At 38.6% G+C, this 14,767-nt stretch overlaps 1 long non-coding RNA gene across 1 annotated transcript in view; it reads right to left on the reverse strand.

Annotated features, from left to right (window-relative positions):
* LOC111826074 overlaps positions 1-13,205 on the reverse strand; it is a 97,165-nt gene extending 83,960 nt beyond the window's left edge. Inside the window, exon 1 of the long non-coding RNA XR_002829318.1 lies at positions 13,010-13,205. This is a non-coding gene — a long non-coding RNA (uncharacterized LOC111826074). The remainder of the gene's footprint in view (positions 1-13,009) is intronic.
* Positions 13,206-14,767: the final 1,562 nt, after the last annotated feature.

A 14,767-nucleotide genomic window follows, 5' to 3' on the forward strand; every position in this document is an offset into this window, starting at 1 on the left:
AAGAGACTCCCCGACTGTTTGACTGGCCGGTAGGTATGATGTGCACTGACCACCAGGGGGCAGACACTCAAGGCAGGAGCTGCTGAGCTGCAGTGACTCAGTAGTGGCGGTTCTTGGGTCAGAACTGCCCTCTTGCAATCCAGGACCCCTTGGGGGATGTCAGAGAGCCAGTTTTGGCCTGATTCCCACAGGCCAGGCCAAGGGACCCCACCTGCCAGAGGGACGCCGCTCACTTCGCAGACACCCTTCCAGATGATGCTCTGCCCCAGGTGCAGCCGGCTGGGGAGGGACTGCAGGAGGTTGGATCCAGGGCTTGTTTGTCCCATCTCGCCCAGTCCCACCCCACCGGCCACCTTCTAATTAATTTCCTTTCAAAGTGCACAAATCCGTGCACTGGGGCATTAGTATTATATAAAAGATGCTCCCATTGCTCTTACAGCTCAGAAAATTCTAATGTGTTGAGAACTGTGAGCCAGGAACTATGGATGAAGACCAAATATACATGAGAAATATATTTTCATAGTGTGAATGACCAGATACATATATTCCTTTTAAATCACAATACCACAGAACCAAAGCAAAGAATTACGGAAAGATTAATTTTGACTCAATACAAGAAATTTGACTAAAATGTAACAACATAGAACAATAATAATAAAACATTCAAAAGTATCCAAAAATAAAATGAGCTGCCTCAATTTACCTCATGAGCTTAGAAATTTTTCAGTCTCTGGAGCTTTCAAGCAAAAATTACTGTACAGTTGACCCTTGAAAAACACGGGGGTTAGGGATGCTGATCCCCATATAGTCAAAAATCTGTGTATAAGTTTGACTCCCCAAAACTTAGTTGTCCCTGGGCATCTGTGGAATATTTGTTCCAGAACACCCGCCCCCCATGGATGCCAAAATCCATGGATACTCAAGTTCCCCCTATGAAATGGCATATAGGTCAGTGCACAGAGTCAGCCCTCCTCATCTATAGACTCACGAATGCAGATAGAAAACAGTGGAGGTATTAATTGAAAAGAAATCCATGTGTAAGTGCACCAGTGTAGTTCAAACCCATGTTGTTCAAGGGTCAACTTTATAATCATCTAAATTTTTCCCATGCACAATTTTACCTAATCACATTGTTTAAATTGCCAATATTGATAAATACTGATTTCATGTCTCATCTGAATCTGAAATTCTTATCACATAACTAATGGCCAGGTGCACAAAATTCATGCACAGAGGGAGGGGTTCCCTCAGTCAAGCCTGCACCCTCTCCAATCGGGGACCCCTTGGGGATGTCTGACTGCCGGTTTAGGCCCAATCCCTGTGGGATCAGCAGTTGGACATCCCTCTTGCAATCTGGGACTGCTGGCTCCTAACCACTCACCTGCCTGCCTGCCTGATTGCCCCTAACTGCTCTCCCCTGCCAGCCTGATCTCACCCCCAATTTCCTCTGCCTGCCTGATCACTCCCAACTGCCCTCCCCTGCTGGCCTGATCTCACCCCAACTGCCCTCCCCTATAGGCCTGATCTCGCCCCCAACTACCCTCCTCTGCTGGCCAATTTGGTTCTGATTGGTTGGTTTCTATGCCAGTCAATGTCAAAAGCTCTGCCTCCTAGGCAGCCATTAGCTCCTCACAGTTGACCCAGATTTGGTTCTGATTGGTTGGTTTCTATGCCAGTCAACATCAAAAGCTCTGCCTCCTAGGCAGCCATTGGCTCCTCACACTTTACCCAGATTTGGTTCTGATTGGTCAGTTTCTATGCCAGTCAGAGTCTCTGGCCCTATCTACGGGGCCTGATCAGAAAGGCGGGGCTGATCAGCAGCAAGGGTGGAGGCCTGGAGAGAAATGGAGGAGTGGCTGCTGGCCCCGCTGGGAGAGAAAGAGAGAGGCAAGTGCTGATCAATAGCTGCCACACAGGCTACAAATCAGACCCTGTTTCTCTTTTCAGGCCTCTTTTTGGACCTGATTCGCAGCCCTCTCAGCAGTCAGTGCTGGGTCGCCACAACAACCCAGCACTGACTGCAGGACTGATTTCCAGTTGGTTGAGCCTCTGGTTGTGAGGGACTCAGGGTTTTTATATATTAGGATTGCACTACTCTCCTTTTTATCTCTGTATCAGTGGTTCCCAAATGAAGGTGATTTTGTCCCTACCTCAGTGTATACTTGGAACAGTTGGGAGACATTTTAGTGGATATATATTCCTGAGAGGGCTGTTACTTGCCTCTAGTGGTAGAGGCTGGAGATATTGCCTAACATTCTACAATGCAAAAGGCAGTCCCCCACAACAAAGAATTATCCAGTCCCAAATGCCAATAGTACCAAGGTTAAGAAGCATATGTCCAACATGTAATGAACAAAGCATGACCAACTACAAACTCACTATCTCCACTCCACTATCCTGCTTTCCCTTTAAAATCCGAAGTTTCCTTTCAATAAAACTTAGGTTCCTCCATATTATGATTAATGGCATCACTAGCTACCCAATCCTATGACCTAGAACTCTTGGAGTCATCCTTAACTCCGCACTTTGCATTGTCTATTGATCTACATCTAAAATGCCTTTCTAAATCTTCCCCTTGGTTTCCATCACTACTGCTGCTGACCTAGTTCAATCTCACATTTTCCCCCAACAAGATTTTCTTTTCTAATTCATCTTTCACATTGTTGCTAGATTTATCTTTCTGAAACACAAAAGCAGTAGTTCTATTATCCTATTGGAAACCACAGGTAAGCCTCCTGCGAATAAAAGTTTAGTGAGTAAAAGTCCAATGAGTAAAAGTTCAAACTTTAAATTGGCATAAAAGATGCTAAACAATATGAGCCCAAGTTCTCTCAACAGTTTCATCCCATACCATTACCTCCTCCCCTTTCATGCTAGATTGTAAAACAGTACTTTTAATCTCTTTTTAAAGACTGAGAGTCCATAGCTCTAATATGTTTTCACTTATGGATAAAGGAGGCAAGTGTTCACATTACATATGTCCCATTATATATCTATCTTTATATAAGCATCTATAATCTTGTTTAGGTTGAGGTTTCAATTTTGTTTAGACATTCCTAGAGAGAATATATATTCTTAGAGAGAACAGAAAATGTAAAAAGGTTTCTTCTCTATCATAGTGATTATAGATGTTTGATCTATTTGGTAGCCAAATGAAAGACACTAGTTATTTATGGTTGGCTTTGTGATTTTTTTTTATTCTGTTAACTATATTTTTATTGATTTCAGATAAGAAGGGAAAAGGAGAAAAAGATAGAAACACAATAATGAGAGAGAATCATTGATCAGCTCCTGCAAGCCCCATACCAGGAATCAAGCCCGCAACCTGGGCATGTGCCCTGACCAGGAGTTGAACTGTGACCTCCTAATTCATAGGTCGATGCTCAACCACTGAGACAGCCAGCTGGGTGACTTTGTGTTATTTAAAATTATTTAGATTTTATAAATAAATACATCCGAAGACCAGGAATTCAACAGCTGTCACATGTTGTATTCTCCCACTGGAGGAATGAGAGGATCATTTGTTATGTTACATTTTCTTTGTTTGAAATATTAAAACTTCTCCAGGGAAGGTTACAAACCTAATAGTCCTCTGAGAGCAGCACTGAAAGAAAAGCAAATATTTGACTATCTAATGCATGTAACCAGAGTGAAATCATTGGACATACAGATGGTTAAATGCTAAGAGTGAAACTAAGGGAGACCTCATGAAATACATTTGAGTATGCACTGCCCTGAAATATATTAATGGTACACAAATCTCAAAATCCCTTTTAATAAGGTGGAAACAGAGGCATGTTGTTGGGTGCACAGAACAGTGCACCCACATCCTTTCTATTTGCCTTTGGAAATTGGACTCATTGAGACTGTCACATGTAGGCACTCGAACACTGTCCTCTGCCACGCGGAAATGAATTCTTGCTAAAGAGACCACACTGCTGGCAGCCAAGAACAAAGTTAGGTGTTCCAGGGAAGCCAGTCTGGGGCTACAGCCAAATCTCCATAAAGCGGAGAGTTCTCTAAATAATAAGGAGGTGACTGTGATGGGAAAAGCCTTCTTGCAGGTGCAGATGAATGTATTGTGGAATGCAAATAAACCTCTTCGGATGCTTGCCCTGTCCCACCACCACAACCTGATTGTCAGTGTCCTAATCTTCATGGAGTTCTTCACTCAGGGATCTCTTTACCCCAAACGGTTCCAGATGTGGGATGCAGCAGACAAGAAAGAAAACGAGGGAGTGTATTGTATAGAAATAAAAACAAAATAAAATAGAAATGGGGTCTGGGATAAAAGTCTTTCTGCTGTTTCCCAGGCCTTCTTCTTGCCTTTGGCAATAAAACTTGATGCATTCTCTTCAGATTGAATACCTGGAAATGAGCCTTCAGGCACACACTGCTGATATTTTGAGTCGTTATTAATAGACTACTCTATCAAAATGAAGCTGCAGACATCAATTAAGATATCTGTGTCATCACTGTAGCTTTTGAAAGAAAGCATATTTCCTGGAGTTTTATTGGCTGAAATTCTTCTATTTCTATCAGTCTCCTGCATTTTACATTTATCTTTGTAACAAATTAGGTCTGACATAATTTAATTTGCTATCAGATCCTAAGAAACCATTTCACAACAACGATTTTGGAACATTTCATTCCCTACAGGAAATTTCCATACAGAGAATTTCCTCCTCAACAATGCTTTTTATAAGAAAACCCAAATCAGTAATCGATCTGCTTAAGTAGAGTTTTAGGCAAAATTAAACAGAGCAATTTCTTAAGCTTTGCGGTTTGTTTATCAGCAGTAAATGAAAGTTAAAAATATAGCAGCGTAATTTGCAAAGCATCATTTTCTGATACCTAGCCCAGTAATTATAGAAAGCTAGATTTTTCATATTCTTCTCAATGCAGCGTTTTTGTAGATCATCAAATCAGACAAACAGCATTTCTTCCTTACTGATGAAGTTTTTCATGTCTCACAAAAAACTCAATACATTATTTTTATAATTTGCCCAATCTTGCATTCCTTCCAAGGCTAGGGTGACTCTCCGCTTTTCTTTTCTGGAATAGTGAAGAACCAAGTGAAAAATAGGCCTGCGGAGCTGAAAAAGATGTATTCTTCACAAATGTAATGGTGGACATGAATAGGGTCTGTGAAATTGACTTATGAAATCATAAGCATATAGCAGAATAATTTAGTACATGGATTATACCCAACTTTCATAAATGGGTACAAGTTTGACAAAGCCAGCCTGCAGTAAATCTAATTTCCTGTATGTGAGATATCCATTTGACATTGGCTAGAAGATTCTGTGTAAAAAGTGACAATCAATGAGACCCAAGCAACATTACCTAATTGAAAAGGCCATAAATATACCAGAATAGAATGTACCTTATAAAATGGAAATAAGGAGAAAAACATGAAAATTTTGGTAACTAGAACTGCATAGTGGGAAACTATGGTGAAATTATTACAGATAACCTACTAAAGGAACAGCAATATTAGGTTACATTTTTAAGCTAAAGGGTAGAAGAGGTCTTTATTTTGACAAAAAATAATTACTCAGGAGCCAGTTGAAATGATCAGCAATGGTCATTTAGTCAGATGATACCCTGTTTTATTTTGTTTCTCCCACTCTATTCATAATATTATCGATCATCAGGATTGTTATCGGGATTCAATACACAGCAAGTGGGTGGCGATGCTATTGTTACTGTTACATACATACATACCTCAAGGGCAAGACTTACTCTTTTGCATTATTTATAAATCCACTTAATATTTTGCACAAAGCTCTGCATGTGAATACTACCAGCCCAAAGGACAGTGATGATAGGTGTCTTTGAAATTTATATACAAAATCATTAATATATGAAATCATACTGTAAAGTGCTTTTTAAGGATTCAGCTGCCAAGTCTTTCATTTTTGATTGGGGCTGGTCAAGAGTGGAAGTGGGAAGGTCAAGAAATGACAGCTAAAAGTTTTTAGATAAAAATCAAAGCTAGGGTAAATGATTTTAAAACATGGGAATAGGAAGGCAAGAAGGCCTGGGAAGCCCCTCCTGTTGCTACCTGAACACCAAGCGAGCAGCACTTTGCTCCAGACCCTTCACGGAAGGAATCATCAGGAAAACACAGGCTACATAGGGAACTTGTCTGCAATATCAGCAGGGGAAGATTTCTATCATAAATACTAACATATATGTGACATATATTAAAAGGACCGTGACTAGCTTATCTCAGTCTCCACTAAGATCATGTGAGACGATGTGAGCTTATGCAGCAGCAGGAGGGATTTAGAAAAGGGTTTAAGAATTTCACAATAATGCAGGTAACAGCACATTGGGATGGATTAGCAAAGGCAGTTATCATCTACCTGAACTGAAAATGTTTTGAAAAATTAGAGATCTCATCTCACGCTGAAAATCACTTCTCAAACTCTTGTTTAGCCCTCTAAGATTTTAAGACTGTGTGTCAAAGGTCAAATAAAAATACAACTATGTGAAACTCATGTTATATTTAATAAGAAAAATATATTCATAAACTAAGAATGACATTTTTCTATCAGTAAAATATCTAGCTTTCATTGATTTTATTATTCATTCATCGATCCATAAAATTAATTTGCACAACTGAAATTTTTCTGTTGTTGACTGTACAGCAAGGGATTTAATACCTTTAATAATAATTTTAAAGAAATCAATACTAGACAGCTTACTAATTCCTGAAAAAAATCCACAGTTTTAGAAAACATTGGTGTTAGATATGAGAAACGTTTTCTTTAGAAAGTCACATCTAAGACCCACAATATATGGGATAAAATGTCCTAAAACCTTTGGTATTATTTAAAAAAAAATAGCAATACATGTTTCAAGTAGATGACTTTTTAAAAATTACAAAGTGTTTCTGTCATGTATTAAAAATAATTAAAATATGGGTTGAAAACTAATTTACTTTAAAACTGTTTCTTGAGAGCCCTGTTTTTTTAAAAAATTATATTTGTATTTATTTCAGAGAGGAAGAGAGAGATAGAAACATCAATGATGAGAAGGAATCATTGATTGGTTGCCTCCTGCACATTGGACCTTGGACCGACCCTGCAACCCAGGCATGTGCCCTTGACCATCAAATCCGGGACCCTTCGGATCGCAGACCAATGCTCTATCCACTGAGCCAAACCAGCTAGGGTGGGAGCCCTGTTTGAATCAGGCAGCATCCTGGTCCTTCATGAGTGCCTTATGTAGTAGCTGAGATCCATTTCATCAACAGCTACCCAGTATGAAAGGCTGGGGAAAAAATCCAATGGAAATGGAGAGAAAGTAGAAACTAACCCTCATATACCACACTTTAAAAAAAAGTCAAATAAAAAAATTAAGTCAAAACAAAACTCCAATCAGATTTCTTAATTGAGATGGTGTACTTGTAATCACAGTGCACAGGCATCAAAGATCCAGTTCATTCATAATCCGCCTACTTTAAAGCACATCCTTCGTACCTCAGTCAACCTTTACTCTCTGCCATTTCTGTTCAATTTACCATTTGAATTTTTGATTGATTTTTGAAGAGAGGGAAAGAGAGAGGGAGAGAGAAACATCAATGTGGGGGCAAAACATTGATCTGCTGCCTCCTGCATGCCCTCTACCAGGGATGGAGCCCAGAACCTGGGCATGTGCCCTGATCAGGAAAGTGTACAATTGCCCCAGATTGTAGATGAAGACACTGAGACTAAGTGACTAATTACTTTTCATCTCGTATGTGACATTAATAGTCAATCCCACTGTTACTGACATCAAAGCCCATACATAGTCATTTAACTATTATGCAACAGACAATATTGATAAATATTCACACACCTGTTCTAAACCAGAAACAGACACTGGAAAATATTGGACAAGATTCAGCTCCTGCTTTTAGTCTAGTGAGGAGGGCAGGCAGGTCTTCATGTGCTAAATGTGATAGCAAGGATGAGACTATGAGGCCCTAAGAGCACACAGAATGATGCTAAGGGTATTCTACAGAGGTTGGGCAAAGCTCCCTGGAGGAAGCAACACTTCAGCAGAGAACTGAGCCATGAGTCAGAGTTAGCCCACAAGCTGGTGAGAAACAACAATCAGCTGGCATTTTCTCGCTGGTGTTCCGTGCTGGAACTCCAGTGCTGCCAACACTAACTTCATGCCAGGTGACAAACGACCTGAGTGCCCACAGCTGCAGCTCCCGCTATATACTCTCTCCCTCCTATTCCCATCACTGATGAGCCTAAGACCAGAAAAGAAGGCATCTCAGGAACCATTGATGTTAGTCAGCCTTTGGAACAGAAATACAAGAGACGTTCTTCACTCTTGTTAGCAATACAGTCACAAATCCTTTGTTATTTTCCTCTAGCACTTGCTGAATAGAAGTTTGCTGCTACTAACTCTCATGTTTATACATTTAGGTGGCAGGTTCTTGTATGCTTAGAAATATACTCATTATTTAAAAAAATATATACGATTCTCCCTGCCACCCCCCTCCCTTTCAGGAACAGCTCTAAAGCATGTCAATGCCCCTCATGTTCCCTAAGGTTAATTCTTGCTGCTAGGAACTTTCTAATTTGCCCTAACTTTCAGCAGTTCTGACTTCTCAATATTCTGCCTGCAGTTACACAACACCCCAGGGACGTAGGTATGCCAGAAGGTGTCTATTCCAGATGGAAATAGCTTTACCAAGTAAAGGCAAGCTTTGTACCTTTATAGAGACCTCCCTATTTTAAATATCATTTTTAAAAAGATGTCCTGTTTCAAACAGTTAATGTGAGGAGAAGGAACTGTCTTTCTACCATGGTGTGCCAAGTGTAATATCCCCAGTGAACCGAGCTGCTCTAAAGACGTCCATTTTGCCCTTTAGAAGTCACTGCTATATGTCTAGAACTACTTCTTTGAATTTGTGTGAAAAATAAGAATTTAATCTTATTTCATTGTCAAAAAACAAACAAACTTGATTGCTGTTTGTCGCTGGCAGTGCCTTTAGTATAATAGTCAAAGGAAGCACAGAATTGATGTCCTCCCTTTAAGGGGTTTCCAGTATGGCGGAAAGGCTAAAGATCATGTGAAACTGATTCAGTGACACTGACTAACGACAATAGTGACATCCGGACACCGGAGGAACAAGAAAAGCTTTCTCTACACTAAGAAAGAGGAGCACAATATGGGATCTAGTCCTGGACATTTCCCATTATCAGTGTATATTTTATATTTGCATACTTTTGAATGCCAGGCCTTCCAAAGAATACAGAAAAGTACCCGGGATGTCTTCCAAGACATTGTATTCATATCTTTCAAAAGGGTCATTTAAAACAAAATCAAACACTCTCCTGAAACAGGTTTTTAAAAATATAAGTCAGAGAGTCTTGACCAAACTAGCTCCAGTGTATGGAGAAAAGTCTATTTCCATGGTAGAAGCAACCCAACAGCTTCAAGTCAACCACTAGGGGGGAACCTGCAGTGCACACTGCAGTGCATCTCTCTGAAACTGAATATCCCGCTTAATTTGAACAAGATCTGCTTTTCCTAATCCATTAGGCTCCAGGTCAGGCCGCGCCCTCAGGATGCAGTACAGGTGACAGTCTCTGGTCACTGATCTTACTTCCTCCTTTCACATGGGCTACAAATAAAGTATTAACAGCAGGTCCAGCAGCATAGAGACCAGGACTGTTGTAAGTATTTGTCACTGACATTGATGTGAGAAAAAGCCGGACTCTGTGCAGATTCACTCAAAGCGAAACAACTTCTGCATCCTCAGTTTGGCTGACACATAGGAACCCCATCAGTAAATAGCTTTAAACTGAGAAAATCCACCCTTGTATCTTTTTAGACGAATCATAAAAATACATTAATTAATTACTATTTGAAAATCATCATCACAATAGACAGGTTCTCTTGGGAAAAAGGAGAAAGTCCCTTTTGCCCGAGGGACTTTATTTTTTGATGTTGTTGCTTTAATGACATTGTTCACTTGACCTTTTATTTGTCCAACACTACACATGCATTTATAACTTAGTTGACTGACATTCCTATTAAAATGTCTGTTTATTTGTACTTAGTGTCAGCCTTTCAAATGAAAAATATTTCTTCTTCACTACTTTTTTATGTATGCCTGTCATTGTCCATACAAGGTATTATTACACAGGGACAGAGAAAAGGACTACCTATGCACAGTAAGCTGGGAGCACAAATATGCTACCTTCATGCCCCCCCCCAAACTATGGAGGTGACTACTTTGCACTCTAGAATTATAAAGAGACTCTAGAGAGTTTGAACTAAGTTGCAGACTAGCAAATATTTGGAGCATTCATGTAGGAAGTTATATACACACACACACATATATATATATCCTATATAATAAAAGGCTAATATGCAAACTGTCCCCTCGACTGGGAGTTTAACTGGGAGTTCAACCAGGAGGCAGCCAACCAACTGCCCACAGCCCCTCCTCCAGGCAGCCAGACCCCACCTGTGCACGAATTCATGCACCGGAACTTTAATATATACACTGAGTGGCCAGATTATTATGACCACCTGATATTTGTAGGCAAATTAGCTATAATTTTACGCTGAAGTTGCTAGAGGGCCAGACTATTATAAATAGGGAAGCAGGTTGTTTACCACATCAGTAGAAGTGATTTTTTTCTGAAGATATGGGTAAACAACATGTTTTAACAGCCTTTGAATGTGGGAGATATATATATATTGCAGAGTACAAAGCATTTCTCAAACTCTTCAACTCTTTCTCTGAATTCATTTGTTTAACATATGTTATATCTCCATTATATGTCTACTGCACAGATACAAGATGAGCTAGTGAATTCTGCCTGAGTTCTGCCTGAGTAATCATGTAGTGTGTAATTATCTTAATAACCCTTTTAAAAATGTGAAGGCAAGACTATTAATGTAAGAGGTTAAAACAGAGTAAGATTAAACATCAATAGTGGCTATTCCAGGGATCTTCTTTGCATTACCCGAGCCATAAAGGAGTTGGCTGGAACAACAGCTTCAAAGACTTGGTGAATTTTGAGGATGTTAATCATTGATGACTATTAGAAAAACTAAATGTAAATAATACAGAATCCTGGCCTTACCCTCATCTAACATTCATTCACTCATTCCTATGGCAGATAAATAGTTTTCAAGAAATTTCTAGATTCTATGGATACAATATTATAAAATATTTCTTTATGTTGGAGCCTATATTCTAAAATGGTAGATAATAAATGAAGTCTAAAATTATTGTAACACTTCATACTGGTTCTCACATTCATAACACTGTGAATAAACTAATGATGAAATCCAAAACTTTCAGCCTGATGTTCAAGGCCATCTCTAATACTGCCATACTTAGTTATGTAATGTTATCTATTACTGCTCATCTGAGACCAATGAAGAAGGTGGTACCCAAGACAAACTAAATATCTTACTGGCCATTGTCATCTTCACCCACCAAAATTATTCTTTCCACTCATCCCCTGAGAGGATGCCTTCCAAAAAAAAGACCTCACTAAAATCCCTAAGTTAGATTTCTCCACCCATCTAAGTGCTATACATCTTGGACATGTCCCTCTATAGTAGCATTTATTTTATTTTGATTTGTATTTTACTAGATAATCATATTCATGAATATGTCCATTCTACGCCTTTGACTGGCAACTTCTTGAGGGCAAGGACTGTTTCTAACTTTTCTTGGTATCTCAGGCTGTGGTTAGCATATTGACTTACACAGCTCCCATTTCATATTTCTTACATCAAACTGTGTTATATTTGCTTCCATGAAATGGCAAGACATAAAATTTAGTATCTGCTTCATGTATACATTTGTTACTAGAGAATGCATACAAGTTGGTAAGTAGTCTAACATTAGTTATAGAGTAATAATACCTAGTAAAACCTTAGCCTCTGTTATTTCCAATTTAGTTCTGAACTTTTGAATCTTTCACTTTTCTGGCTAGTTTCTAATGTAACTCCCTTCGAGGACTCTGTAGCTTTTGGAGCTCTTATGGGTTGCAGTTGTAGTAATCTCAAGTCCAGGGAATCTATATTTGTATATCTATATGTCCTATTTTTATATATTCCCTTCAGCCAATATTTTATGTTCACATATAAAAAAAAACTTTCCCCCAAATTTAAAAGCACAGAAAACTGAGTAATGAATGAACCTGTAGAAATTTAATATATATGTGTGAAAGTAAATTCTTTAAATTCAGATTTTTTTCTGTCAATAGATGATATTCATACTAAGTTATCTGGCTAGAAATGTTGCATGTGGAAGCACAAAAGTCCATCATATATATCACAATCCCTTTTATAACTGTGCAATAATTCTAAGTAACATATACATATTATTGCTTGCACATACACAACCCACATTCACATGGCATATTACACCATACAAAATGTACATACACAAGATATGCATTTTTCATCATAATGTTTGAATAAGCTGTATAGACAATGTTCTTTCTAGCACACAGATGTAAAAATAATTCATATTTTACAGATGTGTTTATATCTGCACCCATAACTAAAATGATTTAATATCTAGTCCACAATTAAAATATATCTATATGTATATATATAAGACACACATATATTTACATATATACATATGGACATACATGTATGTATATATGTATAATTTTAAAAGTCACATCTGGTAAAAGTATATGGTAATATGGTTTAGGTTTACTTTATTTATTTATTTTATCTAACAAAGAAACAATTTAAAAAGTATTTTGGTCCCATTATTATGTGTTTCTTTAGATCATAACTCAGGTCATATTTCTATCAATAAACAATGTACTGTAAAGCCTTTATTATATCATGTTGGAAAAATGGAAGATTGTACTCGCAAACCCCCATGATCTAGGTGAAAATGAAATGAGTGTATGCACATGGGCACAATTCAGGACACAGAACGTTTGGTACATAAAGAATGATCACACGGGTTCCTACCCAGCACAATTCCATTCAATAGTTTCGCACGTACCAGCTCAGTTGCCCATGATCCATGCTGCTTTAAAATACTACAAAGCAATTTACACTCCAACTGCCGCCCGCTTAAGTTCTTCCTTGTGCGCTCAGAAATGAATGTACTTGGATAATGAGCGATGCCCTGTTGCAGCTGCCTCTCCATCAGCAACCCACCTCTCAGCCGCGCCGGTTAAGCCTGCCGCTCCAAGCTCATTCTCCCCAGCAGCTGGCAACTGGTCCGCCACTGGGCGGAGAGAACGGGCACTGGGGCGCCATCTGGAGGCGCCGAGAGGCAGCTACAGCAAACTTGGAGCAACTCGGTGGAACAAGAATGTCAGCACATTCTTTGTTAAATAAGCATACTGGTTTTATTTACACTTTCCTGTGCACACGAAACAAACAAACAAACGCAAAAATAGTCATTCTGTTGCCTATGAACGTTCTATTTCTTTCATGCTTCACAATAAAGTAATTTCATGTATGTGATTTCATGTATGTACAAATGAGAGATGGCAAATTAATAATCTACTCTTGACTCATCTCAAAGGAAAAGAATTAACACTGGATTCTATCAGAAGTTTCCAGGATTTTGGTATTGAACTCAAGGGCAGCTTTCCAAAAGAGAAATCAATGCCTCTAAGCTAACACAGCGTGGGTGTTAAACATGCTCTCTACTTTAAAAAATTGCAAACCTTACCTCTGGAAATCGTTAGTGTGTTCCTCATCAATGCATTATACTGACTGGAGTATAACAAGGAAAAAGAGTTTCTATTATAGCTCTTGTGATAGGATGTTCATATGGCTTTAATATTTAAACCAAAGCTCCTTGAATTAATTTCCCTCTAAGCATCTCCCTAAGGTTCTTTCCCTTAAAGGGGATAATTTATATACCTGAATGAGATATAAGCTTAATTAATTAATCAACTAGGGCATTTAGAGAATTATCTACTGTGATATGCATTTAAAAATGTGATTATTGGATGTTTTCTTACTCCCTACAGTTCAAAATGAACATGGTTGCTGTCCTTATTTCCCACTCCTATTCCTACTTCTGTCAGGCATCCAGATTTGGGATTTCACTTTTCCTTTAAAATTAAAATTCAACTTTGAAGCTATTGGTTGAGATAAGGGATTGTATGTATTTCCAGGCAAATGAGGATCAGAGCTTGATTACATACTCTGTGGGGCCCCTTTGGGAAATAGAAATTCTTTTTAAGATTTGTTTGTTTTTAATATGTTTTTTAAATTAGTTTTGAGAGAGAGAGAGAGAGAGAGAGAGAGAGAGAGAGAGAGAGAAGGATAGAGATAGAAACATCTATGAGAAAGAAACATCATCAATCAGCTGTGTCCTGCACACCCCCTGCTGGGCATGAAGCCTGCAACCCAGACATGCGCCCTGATCAGGAATCAAACCAGTGACTTCTTGGTTCATAGGTGGATGCTCAGCCCCTGAGCCACACCGGCTGGGCAGGAAATAGAAATTCTTAATAACTACAATTTTAAATCTGTGTTTGGGAATTTCTGGCAGGATAAACATAGAAGAAATTTGTTTCTTAAATATTTTATCGCAATTGTTTATTTCCATGTGAATGATAAATGAACATATTGGTTTTTCATACAAAGAGCATTAAAAATATTCTAAAGTAAAGTAAGAGTTTTTAAAATAAAGAGTGCAAGTACCAAATATTTATGCCATAATTTTTGTGACTTTGTAAAGTCTCTGAAAATTTATGTGCTTGTGGGTTTAAAAAGACTGCCAAATCTTCATGTCTCT

Source organism: Myotis lucifugus, unplaced genomic scaffold (assembly GCF_000147115.1).
Source record: "Myotis lucifugus unplaced genomic scaffold, Myoluc2.0 scaffold_53, whole genome shotgun sequence".
Classification (NCBI taxonomy): Eukaryota; Metazoa; Chordata; class Mammalia; order Chiroptera; family Vespertilionidae; genus Myotis; species Myotis lucifugus.